The following is a 15,167-nucleotide window of genomic DNA, read 5'->3' as shown; positions in this document are numbered from 1 at the left end:
ATTATTATTATTATTATTATTATTATTATTATTATTATTAAGCTTCCATTAAATAAATACTTTGTTACTGTTATTAAATCCAAGTGGTATTTTGTACATGGGTACTTTTCCTGTTGTTCACCGACTTATACACACAGGTAATCTATGGCGGATCCTTGACCTCATCTCGCCAAATACCATCTCGCTATCATCAATTCCATTGAGTCTAAATAATACAGTAGTTGATACGTGCAGCGTCGATAAATAATAAAAAAAATAAAATGATTTATTTTAATAAATACGATTATAATGATTTTAAATAAAAGTATTAAGAGATTTATGCTCGACCATGCCGAAATGTAGTAATTATACATCTGATAGCAGCCCTTTAATGGATCTCATTAAAGTACACCTATTCATTAAAGTTCAGGTGTTCCACGAATCAGAAAATACCATTGTAGCAATATGAAGCCGCAAGTATCGATTATTTTCGGATATGCAATCGAAAGACAACTAGCGCGAGATTAGTCAAAGTAAAAATGGCGGACACTAGTGATAACGAGCTGCAACTTACACCGCTGGAAATTTCGGAAAAATAATATTCAAATAAATTCAATTTGTCATCTCGTTTTTCAATGTCTAATTCAATTTCAAGGTTATATCAATATTAATGTTTATTTTACTCTAGTTTATATCAAGGTCAATGTCGACATTTGTTTCTCGGAGAAAATCAATACTTTCGCGTCTGCGCACATCTCACAATTTACGAGGTATTGCACAAGGTCAGTTCCGCTCCTCAGTCAGATAAGAATAACATGAATACTTATGAATAATTTCAAGTTAGAAATATGGTCGAGCATAAAAAGTCGTATGAAACTTGACTATAATTGTAATTAAGACGCTCGTATGAAAATTATGAAACTCGCTTGCGCTCGTTTCATAAACATACTCACGTCTTAATTACTATCATTATATGTAGGCTCGTTGCATAATGTACTATTATGCTCGACCATGCCGAAATGTAGTAATTATACACCTGGTAGCAGACCTTTAATGCATGTCATTAAAGTACACCTACTCATTAAAGGTCAGGTCTTTCAGCCAATGACGACTCAGGTTACAACTGTTCAGCCAATGACAGGTCAGCTTTCTACCGTTATAAAACCGCAAGTATCGATTATTCTCGGATATGCAATCGAAAGAGAATTAGCGAAAAGTCACGGAGGCTGGAAATCCAATACTGCCGCCGAAGGTTATGTTCTGTTACTATAATAATTAGCGTTAATTGTAAATAATATTAAAATAAATTCAATTTGTCATCTCGTATTTCAATGTCTAATTTAATTTGAATGTTATCTCTGTAGGTTCTTATGGCCTAGCAAGGTCAATGTGGACATTGTTCCTCGGAAAAAAAATCAATATTTTCGCGTCTGCGCACATCTCACAACATACGGGACATTGGCCAAGGTCAGATACAAAGAAAATTAATAATATCAAGTTAGAAATATGGTCGAGCATAAAAAGTCGTATGAAACTCGCCTATAATGGTAATTAAGAAGCTCGTATGAAAATTATGAAAGTCGCTTGCGCTCGTTTCATAAATATCCATACTCGCTTCTTAATTACCTTCATTATAGGCTCGGTGCATGATGTACTATTAGGCCCCTATGCAAGTAACAAAGTGTATGTGTGATGCCAAGCAAATGCAGTTCTGCAGCGCAATACGTTGTGATCTCCATATAACATTTCGGGCACATATCCAACCGGGGCCGATATTTGCTGTCTGGATAGTTAGTTATTCCTCAGACGCAGGCTTGATAGATAAGCGCAATGCGTACTTGTAACTGCGATACAGACGGCTGGCCTACTTCCATGCTTGAAAATGCAGAAAGCAATGACGTTTCCTTGCGAAATAAATATATAACAATGTTTCCAGAATCTGGCGTAATTTTTTATTCCTAAGTAAATGGTCCTTAAATTGGCAGCAGTCCAGGCGACAACACACTGGAGTCGAAGATAATGTCGTACGCACAGCGTTAGATCAAGCATAGGTTTCGTAAATGAAATCAATGGTCCGATACGTGTATTTCAACCTTCTCCCGTGCCATACGAATTACGGTCAGATCTATAGAATTCTTCGAATCGCTTGAATTACAGTCACCGTCCTGATTTATTGATTCTGTATTATAGTTCTAATCAATATACGCGCATCGTGTTCCTTTTATTAGTACGGTATTGAAATAGCACACGCTGCAATATTTTCAATAACAAATTATAACAAGAAACTTGAAAAATTCGTAACTTTAAAACGGACCGGAAATATTAAAACATTGCGTCAGACGTGTTCTTTCGAGGGACAATCTTCCTTGGTAGATTCATCTAAATTTTAAATCTGCAATATGATCAAATATTTTTCTTTCTTTCTTACTCTGTTCAACCTTCCCTTTTATCAGACTTACACACCACTGCGAACAGGGAAGGGAGATCTTTTGATCGTACACTAGACATCTCACAAATGCGGGCCTCTTTACCAAATAACTAATGTACATGAATAATTTCGAGGGAAAAATTGTTCCGGAGCCGGGTATCGAACCCGGGACCTTTGGTTTAACGTACCAACGCTCCACCACTGAGCTACTCGGGAACTCTAACCGACACCGATCCAATTCTTCCCTCTATATCCACAGACCTCAAAGTGGGCTGACAACCGTCAAGCAACCAACTTCAAGTGCACACTAACTCCGTCTGTGGATATAGAGGGAAAAATTGGATCGGTGTCGGTTAGAGTTCCCGAGTAGCTCAGTGGTAGAGCGTTGGTACGTTAAACCAAAGGTCCCGGGTTCGATACCCGGCTCCGGAACAATTTTTCCCTCGAAATTATTCAAATCAACTTTACAGGGAGTTATACCTGAAGTCTTGATTTGCAACTAATGTATATATTTCTAAGTCCTACAATGTGTAATGATGTCTTCTATTTATACAGGGACATCATTTTATTTTTACTTCAATTTTTATTGTACCTGAGTTTTTGAATGTACTTCACTCCCACCCCTTCTACTAATGAAGTTCCAACTGTCCTCCACACAGAACCAAGGCCGCATGTAGTAAACAGCACAGAGTTAGTGAGTAGGCTATAGTACATTCCAGAAATATGTTCGCGTTTTCCAGTGACGAAAGAGCTTTCAATATTGAACCATATTTTCGCACAGGTACTGTCCGTTTGCATACGTCGCATCCCTATTCCCCCCACCTGCTTCTGTTCGCCCCTCTGTAAAAGTTGGGCTGTCTTAGCTCTTTTCTGAAAACATTAATTTCTGTTAGGAATTGGACGTTTACGTAATATTATACAACTGTTTAACATAACTTAAATAAAAGGGCCTCGTTAAGTAATTAGCTGTCACGTGATTTCTCCCCTTTCTACGATCCTGCGGCATAACCACTTGGACGGACAGTAGATAGTATGTCTGAGTAATTTTATCTGTGCGGGTCGGGCAGAAGTGAAGATTGAATTTACAGTACGTAAGGTACTCTTTTATAGAGTAGGTACAGAATTATTTCAACATGAGTTACTAATACGAAGGACGAAACTGGTAATTGGGATTAGATGCAATAGGCTATAGTGCGATAATATTCACAAAAGAACTGAAGCCTGTATCGAAATGAACGGCCACCATTTTCAAAAATGTGTTTAAATATTCATATTATGATTATTTTTCAATTTAACTTCTTTCTCTATATTGTACGCTAATGTGCTGTAGACAGTATATTATACACTGCATAATGAATACGTTCGCATGGATAATTCAGTTCGTGAGTAAAAACACTTATTCTTAATACAGTACTGTATTAAGATTAAACAAAAACCTAATGAAAATTATCGAACTCAAAATCGCGATATTTCCTAGTTTACGTAAATGGATTAACTACTTTTCTTCCCTCCTATACCTAGTAGAGTGATTTGTTTGTGTTTTACGTCAGTATCATCGAACTACAGTCGTGGAAGGGGGTAGCAAACTGTGTTTCCGGTTCTCTAAAGGTATAGCCAAGTTAATATGAAAAATGTTAGTAAAAATAAAATGATGTCCTGTAGCACCATTCTGTGACGCTATATTGAATTCGTTGGGACAAAGCCTAAGATATATAATGATAATCTATATTACTTATCTAAATAAATCTATAAATAAATAATTACAAAATGAGTAAATAAATAAATAGATAAGTAGATGAATATAGAAATAGATGAATATATAAATAGACGAATATATAAATAGATGAATAGATAAGTAAATAAGTAGCAGTACTGATGTCAATCCTATGTTAAAGGTTATGTTTTATTTAACAACGCTCGCAAGTGCAGAGGTTATATCAGCGTCGCTGGATGTGCCGGAATTTTGTCCCGCAGGAGTTCTTTTACATGCCGATAAATCTACTGACATGAGTCTGTCGCATTTAAGCACACTTAAATGCCATAGACCTGCCCCGGGATCGAACCCGCAACCTTGGGCCTAGAAGGCCAGCGCTATACCAACTCGCCAACCAGGTCGACGTCAATCCTATGTGATTGCCGCCTTTGTTCACAAGAAAATACTTCTGGTAATTATTTTATTAGATTCTGAGCAAACCTCATGGCAAGAATGAGCCCAGAAGTATTAGATCAGCGTAGAAAATTCATGACCTCATAGGGAGTCGAATCCGCGATCTTCCGATTTTGAACTAAAACGCCTTAACTGCGACTCCACCGCGCACCGCAATTGTGTTTGGATATGAAATTTAATAAAAAAAAATTAGGAAGAAATTTTGATTTCACAATTACTCCCTCTGTTCCAAAATATGGCATAGAAAGATGTAATTAATTTTGTTCCAAAATATGGTATACATTTGTTAACATTCTTAGTAATATAATGCAACTTTAATACATCTTCTAGATACTTATTTGTTTCATAAATTAACATAAGAAAAACATAAAAATTAGGTACATTTAATTCTGTGTGATGTGAAATTAATAAAATAAAAAACAAACATTGTTTTGAGAGAGGCCAATTAACATAAAAACTGCAATAAATTACAACCCGTTTTTGTACGACTGTTGAGCCTTAGATGTTCTATTCAAAATTGATAGGGTTGGTGTTACCAGCGAATAGGGATTATAAAGAATGGACACTGAGCGAATTTTCCTGTGTTTTGTTTCTCTGTGCGCCGGCGTTTAGTTCCACTTTCGAGCGCTAGAGGTTAGTGCAATCGAGCATACGCTAAGATAATAATTGAGTATAGAGTTGAGACACAGGATCCAAACATCGCCTACCTTCTTGCATAATCCAGTAACGCTTTGCTTCAAATAAATTCAAGTTAACAGCTTTTCCTTATTTCTCAGTGGAAAACCAGTTGTAATAATATTTTTTTTATATTTCAGATATAATAAATTATGTTATAAACTAATATAATACATTATAAAATTAAGTATCGAATTCGTTAATATTTGTATATAATATATGGTTTTACTTCTCATAAGAATTTTGTTTTTCCATTTTCAGTGCTATCAAATCATTACATATTTTAATTGTTGTTGGGATCAACGTCTCAACTCTCATTATAAAGGAACTCTAGAGTCTAGACCAGGCCTGCACAAGGTTTGCGCTCTCCGAGCCGGATCACAGCTCATGAGCGGAATGCAGGTATTAGCTGCGCTCTGTATAAGGGGTGTATCTCGTACAAAATATAAACAAAAGGAAGTACTATTACGAGTGCTTATGAAATGAATTCCCGTTCAGTGTTTGCAAAACTATCTTGGACTATTATTAATTAATAAAGAAATATTTATGTTACAGAAGTAATAGAAATTCTACAGCTACTTAAATGTACAATATCATTTTGTTATATTTTTATTTATCAGTACATCAAAACGAGCTTTTATGTTGTTGGCAGCTGAAAGGAACAGTAGCCTACTGATCGTAATGAAACATCAGTTACAGATGTTCGATGTCTGCCTTTATTAAAGTTGATTATAGAAAACCGTTGCTCACAATATAAATGTTGAGCCAAACATACCAATCATTTTCACAGCCAGCCTGTGTAGTCGTGGATATTATTGCTAATGTTTAGTCTTGTAAAACTCAACCAGGCTAGTAGTATTATTCAAACGATCTTTAGCTCTTAGGTCACATTGAAGATCAATAAGTTCGAGCTTAAATCGTTAAATGTTAAATGTTATGTTCCGTCTTTTAGATTCCTCCATACTGTACTGTAGCAGTAGGTAAGCAACGTGAAACAGTTACTGAGAATAGGCCTACACACTGCACTCCACTAGATAACTGAGTGGTGGTTTCCCTCTCCTCTACCTATAGCAAGTCTATGTCATTCTGACGTATCTTCCTCTCCGTTTCGGCGAGCGGTAAACACCGCTCTCCCGCTCCGAAGGAGCGCGTGCGCTCGTTGAGCGCTGTTTGTGCAGGCCTGGTCTAGACATTATTATTTTGTGGATTCAATTTATTTTATTTGAGTACATAATGTACCTAGATGTATTAATTATATGTGTTATATTTCCGGTGTGTCGACTGCTAGCTGGTGCGATGTCAGCGCCAACTCTAGGGAGAAAGCAGAATCTCACGCTCTAGCTGGCTTGAAAGTCATTGAAATCAGTCCGGCTACATCAAAGGTACCGACGCGAAGTGTCCATACTGAATTACCTATACGTTGTTGGTACATTTTATGCAACAGGATCACCACAGCAGGTGCCCATTTGATTTCTGTTCATAATGAACTATTTAAATATTATAGTTCGATGCACTACAGAAGATTAGAAACATTCACAACTGCACTGTCTGATAGTCCCTTCACTACTGAACAGAATACCACACCGCGAAACATTTCATGTGCACATGCGCAATAATCAAACTTGTTTTGTTTGTTACTATACCATATTTTGGAACGGAGGGAGTATTATTAATTGTACTGATATTCAAATTATAATCTCCTACACTTATGCAATATAATTTGGATGTAAATTATAAAATCATAATAAAAGGCTTGTAATCGCTAATTGGTTAATAGTTGAGAACCTGTCTAAATTGCATGTACAGTAGAATCTCAATTAACCGGCAGTCACCGGAGCCTTGACGGATAATCGAAAAGACGTTTAAGCGAGAAAAGGGAAATTTTTCATAAAAATACTTTGTTTTTTTTTTTTTTTTTTTTTTTTTTTTTTTTCAAATTTTATGTCCGTTTTAAAATCTATTACAATATAATCTACAATACAGTATGTGCTGACGGTTACAGCCAGAGCGTGTTGGTGGAAGTGGGTGAACGTGCGAAGTCAGGTGCGCAGTAGAGTGCGCACGGCAGGTGTGGCGTGGAGAGGGGACCGCTAAAGGCTGGTTCACAGTAAACCGGGAACGGAAACGACAAAGAGAACGAAAACGGAAATATTGTTAAAATATATGCATTTAAATGTGAGCATTCAGAATTACCTATTCTGAATGCTCACATTCAAATACATTTATTTTAACATTATTTCCGTTCTCGTTTTCGTTCTCGTTTCCGTTCCTGGTTTATTGTGAACCAGCCTTAAGCCACCATCTGTTGCTGTGTAGCTAAACTAACGCCACTTCTTAATAAAAATGCTGCAAAAAATTATAAAAAGATAGGAGGGCCTTGGAGACCGGGCGGCCTGATGGTTAAAGGCTGGTTCACAATAAACCGGAAACGGAAACGACGAGAACGAGAATGGAAATATTGTTAAAATAAATGTATTTAAACGTGAGCATTCACAATAGTGAATTGTGAATGCTCACTTTGAAATACCTTCATTTTAACAGTATTTCCGTTCTCGTTCTCGTTTCCGTTCCCGGTTTATTGTGAATCAGCCTTAAGCGAGAAAGACGGTGAATCGGAAGACGGATAATAGAGACTCTACTGCACAATATTTTGAATTAGGCCTACTTCTCTTACATAAATGCTAAAGGTTTCTTGAAATCTCTACAAATATTTTAAAATAGCCACAGAAGTTGCTGTACTACACAATCTACAAAATATTACTTAGGAAGCGATATGAAACCATTAGATGTCTAAAAATGGGTTATTTTAGAATTTAAGGTGAAAATATTGAATATTTGTCAAGTTTTGTAAACGATTTCCATTTCGATTGTATAAATGTAATTAATATATTTTGTATAACAATATACTGCTAAGGAAGTTTTCTGAAAATAGGATGAATTTAATTTTAATGCTAATTTATGTTCAATGATCATTATTTAGTTATAAAACTATGTAGAATTGTGTTCAGCATATAAATCAATTTGAAAACAATCGTAGTTATTAGTCAAGCGACAATAAATAGGATATATAAACGACTGAATTCGTTTAATTTCAATATTTGCATAAATTCTCTAGTTTACAATTACAAACTATTACTTCAAAATTGAAAGCAATCGAAATCTGTTGACAGGAAACCTAAAATAAAATGTTTGTGTGATAGTTTTAATTTACAAAGAATTAATCCATAAATATTGAGTGCGAGAGAAGATAAAGTTACAACTTAACTAATGATCTACGAATATTTAATTAAATAAAGATTAATTTATTTTAGCTAATCAATTCTAGAATAATAGCTATGCTAAAATAAATAATCTAGTGTGCATAAGTGACTCAGAATTAAAAGTGACCCTTCTCATTCTAATGTTATCAATCACCTGAAAGTCATGCTCGTGCAAGTCCATACAAAGAAAGATTAAACCTATTGTAGATTATGCTTGATTTTTGTAAACAGCGATTTATGGAATTAAGTGTACGTACATTATTTCTGTCATACAAGTATCAGATTCAAAGCTTCCAGACTCAGAATACTGTTAAAATGACATTTTCTTACGTGATCATGTGAGAATAGCAGTATGTTATATTGTCTTACCTTACACGAGTCTGGCTCTCAAGTATATGAATATAACTTTATCATAAAGTATTTAATTAAGTTTGCATTATAAGTACAGAAAATGATAGTTAATAACATATGACATGACCATATTTATTATGATATCTATTTGTAAATTACATTAGGCAAACAAATTTGGCAAGAAACATTATTATCATGTTGATAATTATCCGATACGAAGGTAATAATTTGTTAATATTTTGTGCAATACCCGTCTATATGCCTATAAAGAACAATATAGCTATTAAATACTATAGTACATTTAAAATATTAACGTTTTCGGCAATGTTTATAAAGTATGCATAAGGGTGTAATTATTTGACTTATTTGAACTGTTGTATCAGTGAAGTGAGGTGAGTCAGTGAAGTTATGATTTTACAGTGCAGTGAATAGTTCCGATCAGTGATAATTTTACAGTGGCGTAGCGTCAATGTAAGCTAAAAAGCTCAGCTTCCCTAGTTCATAATAATTGCATAATAAACCTGCAGTCTATGGACATAATTATTTATTAATTTTAATAGAATTTATATTTAGGCGTTAAATATTGTGATGCGGCAGCTCAAGATGATTTGTGATGCAGCAGTAAACAAGAAGCCTGCACACACCAGCTTCTAAGCAGACTGGTTTCTTACACTCATTCTTCTGTATAACCCACCCCGCAGATTTTCCATCCCTTTCTAACTAAACTACCCTGGTCGCAAGGACCGCAGGAAGCTAGCTTTGACATTGAAAATAAGTAGTTTCCGAGTTATCCCTTTTCGTGAATTGTGTTCAGTTGAAGTGTTAGTGTGCATTGTGGCTGATATAATAAATAATGAGTGAAATAACAGTTCCTGACACCAATTTACTTGAATTTTTTAGGACAATTCTATTATCAAGACTGACTTACGAACAAAAGTGTGATCTAAAAAACAAATGACCGACTCCCTTGCTGTGAATGAAGGACACACTCAAAATACAGACGCTTACTTACGTAATAATACTAATACTGTATCATTCTATTGACCGTTAATATTGTGATTTATCTAAGTATGACAGGGAGTGAGTGAATGTTATACGTATACGTGTCTATTTGTTAGAGATATGTGTAAACCGTGAAATCATATTTTACTATGTACCATTTGAGGTCATGCCTTATTGGTGTTACGAGGTTCCAACCAATCTTTGACTGCTGACTTGACATTGACTACTATTTATTTTAAGACTATATTTTTGTAATACGTTTTCTCATATTGCATGAAAGACAACTTGAGTTAGCTTCCCCTGCTCAAAATTTCATGCTACGCCACTGATAATTTATAACGTCAATGAAATGTGTTCTATAGTGTCAGTGAAATGTGTGCTAAAGTGTCAGTGAAATGCGTCATAGTGCCACTACAGTGAGTAAAGTGAAAGACTATTGAAACTTATGTAGGGCCTATACATAATTATGTAGGTTGTATTGTAACATTAGGTATTTTATTTATGTTTTATTATTATTGTGTTAAATTGTATTATGTATTCTTATTGTATTGTGTATAAAATTATATTGTGTATTGTGTAATTGTATTGTGTATTGTAAATTTTATTGTGTATTGCTTATCATTTTATTGTGTATTGTTTATATTGTGTATACCACTGCCACCGAGTGCTTGCCCAATTGCAGTGTAAATAAATACATACATACAATGTTTGCCATCTTCAGAGCTACAAAAACACGTAAATGTGAACAACGTTGGGGAGAGTTGGATAGTATCGGACATCGGCTAAAGGCTGATTCACAATAAACCGGGAACGGAAACGACGATAACGAGAACGAGAACGGAAATATTTAAAAAATAAATGTACTTAAATGTTAGCATTCATAATCTGCCCCTGAGCACGAGTTCTCCTCTTTCAGGGGCGAGCTAAAGTTTTTTCTATATATAATATGTTATGTTATAATTATTAGCAAAATAATAAATAAATAAATAAATAAATAAATAAATAAATAAATGAATAAATAAATAAATAAATAAACTTTAGTTGGTTATTTAACGACGCTGTATCAACTACTAGGTTATTTAGCGTCGATGAGATTGGTAATAGCGAGATGATATTTGGCGACATGAGGCCGAGGATTCGCCATAGATTACCTTGCATTCACATTATGGAAAACCTCGGAAAAAAAACCCAACTAGGTAATCAGCCCAAGCGGGGATCGAACGCAACTTCAGACCGGCGGACAAGCGCCTTAACCGACTGAGCCACGCCGGTGGCCTTAAATAAATAAATAAACAAATAAATACATAAATAAATAGATAGATAAATAAATAAATAAATAAATAACTATTGTGAATGCTGACATTTAAATACATTTATTTTAACATTATTTCCGTTCTCGTTCTTGTTGTAGTTTCCGTTCCCGATTTATTGTGAACCAGCCTTAATATCGGACACTGCGTTTCTTTCATCTACCTCATATGATAGTACCTGAATGACATGGTTACGTTTCTGCCCGTGACATCACAGAAAAGTAACCATGTCAATCAGGTACTATCATCGTGTGGTAGATGAAAGAAACGCACTGTCCGATATTACCCTATGTCCGATACTACCCAACTCTCCCCTAATTTAATAGTTGGTTAGGAATCAATAAACAATATAATTATTCAAGAATAAAATATAGTTAAAATTTTAAAACATTCATTAGATTAAAATTGAATTAGCTTCTCACAATACTTAATTCATCTTATAGTTACACTGGGCCATAGCTGACTACCGCAACGTGTCAAAAAATCTTCCACAGGAAGAAATTTTGCAACAACTTTCACCATGTCTTCAAGCTGATGTAAATTTTAATCTAACGAATGTTTTAAATTTTTAACTACATTTTATTATTCAATAATGTATACAGGGTTAGTTAAAAGTCCCGCACCACCTAAATAACTTTTGAAGCATGTGGTTCAGCGACATGAAACTTGGTATGTGGGGTAACCATATAATAAGAACTCAATAATGGTATTACCGAGTTTTTTATACTTCCAGTTTAACCGGAAGTAACTCCAACTCTCTTATTTTAAATGGAACACCCAATATATATTTTTTATTTTTTAATGAAGCTCATTAAGAGCTTTTCAAAAAGTACCTACACTTGATACTTCTGTTCAAATTCAGTGTTGCTAAGTCAAGAAAACAGGAAAGTGTATCGAATATTAAAATAATAAATGCACTACCTAAATAACTTTTGAAGCATACGGTTCAGTGATATGAAACTTGGTATGTGAGGATAACCATATGCTAAGAACTCAATAATGGTATTACCGAGTTTTTTCTATTTCCGGTTTAACCGGAAGTAACTCCAACTCTCTTACTTTAAATGGAACACCCAATATATATTTTTATTTTTGAATAAAGCTCATTAAGAGCTTTTCAAAAAGTACCCACACTTGATACCTCTGTACAAATTCAGTGTTCCTAAATAAAAATGGAAGTGGTGCAAGATATTCCTAAAGCCTGGTTAAATCATTTCTTAAATGGTTTATATGATCGAGTGACACATTTTAAAGCAGCTGAGAGATACCAATTTGAACACATAATTTAGAAGGTGAGCTAGCTTTGTTTTGTTTTTGTTAAGGAAGGAGTATTTTATTATTATTTTAATATTCGATACACCTTTCTGTTTCCTTGACATAGCAACACTGGATTTGTACAGAAGTATCGAGTGTGGGTACTTTTTGAAAAGCTCTTAATGAGCACTATTCAATATATATATATATATATATATATTTCCATTTAAAATAAGAGAGTTGGAGTTACTTCCGGTTAAAACGGAAGCAGAAAAAATTCGGTAATACCATTATTGAGTTTCTAGTATATGGTTATCCTCACATACCAAGTTTCACATCACTGAACCGTATGCTTCAAAAGTTATTTAGGTGGTGCGTTTATTATTTTAATATTCGATACACTTTTCTGTTTTCTTAACTTAGCAACACTGAATTTGTGCAGAAGTATCGAGTGTGGGTACTTTTGGAAAAGCTCTTAATGAGCACTATTCAAAAATAAAAGCATATATTGGGTGTTCCATTTAAAATAAGAGAGTTGGAGTTACTTCCGGTTAAACCGGAAGCAGAAAAAACTCGGTAATACCATTACTGAGTTCTTAGTATATGGTTATCCTCACATACCAAGTTTCATATCACTGAACCGTATGCTTCAAAAGTTATTTAGGTGGTACGGGACTTTCAACTAACCCTGTATATTGTTTATTGATTCCTAACCGACTGTTGAATTACGTTGTTCACATTTATGAGTTTTTGTAGATCTGAAAATGACAAACATTGCCGAAAATGTCAATCTTTCAAACGTACACGGAGTTCCATTCAAACCTGATTTCAATTAATCATTGCTAACAAGGTATGCGGATTTAAGAAATGAGACTACTGCTAAAAGAAAGAGAAACTCAAAGAATTTATATTTAATTTGTTTGAAGTTGATTGTTTTGTCACTACGTTGCGCAATAATCGCAAAAGCAAAAATGGCGACTCCACAGCAACGCGGGCAAAAGGTAGTGTGGTATGCGGAGACGAAATCCGTGATTTCAATGCAACGAAATTACAGACGAGTGTACGGAAGAGTTGTAACTGATGAAAATTCAATTAGGATCTGGTCCAATAAGTTTCTTACGACCGGCAGTGTCCTGAAACAATCTGGTGGAGCTCGGCGTTCCGTGACAGAAGAAAAGGTGGAAGAAATTCGAGCGGGATTTGAGAGATGCCCGAGTAAATCCATTCGCCAGGTATCAAGGCAATTCAATGTGCCTCCGACAACTCTGTAATTTCGTTTCGTCTCCGCATACCACACCACCGTTTGTCCGCGTTGTTGTGGTGTTGCCATTTTTGCTTTTGCGAATGTTGCGCAATGTAGTGGCAAAACAATCAACTTCAAACAAATGAAGTACAAATTATTTGAGTTTCTCTTTCTTTTAGTATCAGTCTCATTTCATAAATCCGCACACCTTGTTAGCAATGATTAATTGAAATCAGGGAGCTTTGAATTTATTTTTATTTTAATAGGTTATTTTACGACGCTTTATCAACATCTCAGGTTATTTAGCGTCTGAATGAGATGAAGGTGATAATGCCGGTGAAATGAGTCCGGGGTCCAACACCGAAAGTTACCCAGCATTTGCTCATATTGGGTTGAGGGAAAACCCTGGAAAAACCTCAACCAGGTAACTTTCCCCGACCGGGAATCGAACCCGGGCCACTTGGTTTCGCGGCTAACCGTTACTCCACAGGTGTGGACGGGAGGTTTGAATGGAACACCTTGTACTATAATAATAATCCGTGGCGCTACAGCCCGTGAAGGGCCTAGACCGACCAGCCGGCTGCTGGCCTCACGCCCACATGCCGAAGCAGAGGTGAACGATCATCCAACCAGAATGGAGGTATCGTGTGGTTAGCACGATGATCCCCCCAGCCGTTATAGCTGGTATTCGCAACCGGATTTCGCTACCTATTGTAGCTACCCAAGTGCATCACGATGCTGGGTGGGCACCGGTCCCATACACTGGCCGAAATTTCATGAGAAAATTTCTTCCCCCATGAGGACTCGAACCAGGGCGCATTCCGTAACGCGAGTCCTAGGCGGGATGGCCACGGCGCGGGACACACCTTGTACTATAGTATTTAATAACTATATTGTACTTGATAAACATATAGGCGGCTATTACACAAAATATTAATAAAGAAACATTATATTTTAAATATGGCTATGTTTTAAATTGACTGATAGTGATACTAACTCTAATGAAATTTAGAAAACAATTCAACTTTAAAGTTGAAATACAAAATGTAGCTATATAATGAACAGTCAATATGTATCATAAAAATGAATTTTTAATAATTTCTCAAAACAGTGACAATGTATTCTGCGCGTAGGTTTCATAAGTAAATAAACTATTTGTGTGTTATACCTTATATTTAGTTATCTTCAGAATATATAGCTAAATGTTCATACTTAGTAAGAAGTACCCTGACATAATAATTTGATTTAACATATGCCGAAATGACGTCATCACATAATAGCGAACTAGTTACAAAAATCGAGCATAACTAAAGTTGCAAGCGTAGTGCGATCATATCTGTTTTAAAATCACTTATGTTCAGGCTAAAAAGGCCGATTGCAATGCTTGTGTTCGAAACGTTTAAGTGGTCTTGAGGCAATTGCAGCATTTAATAATTTTAAATTGTATAACACATTTTTGATCCAACAAGTTTGCTGTACAGATGATGTTATTGAAGGT

The 15,167-nt window shown here is 35.2% G+C and overlaps 1 protein-coding gene across 18 annotated transcripts in view; it reads right to left on the bottom strand.

The window, feature by feature from the left end:
- Positions 1–15,167, bottom strand: part of Rim (Rab3 interacting molecule) — a 513,404-nt gene that overhangs the window by 311,419 nt on the left and 186,818 nt on the right. The gene's annotated exons all lie outside the window — the stretch shown is intronic.

Source organism: Periplaneta americana, chromosome 3 (assembly GCF_040183065.1).
Source record: "Periplaneta americana isolate PAMFEO1 chromosome 3, P.americana_PAMFEO1_priV1, whole genome shotgun sequence".
Lineage (NCBI taxonomy): Eukaryota > Metazoa > Arthropoda > Insecta > Blattodea > Blattidae > Periplaneta > Periplaneta americana.
The sequence above is the reverse complement of the archived record's forward strand: the minus strand, read 5'-3'. Positions and strand labels throughout refer to the sequence as shown.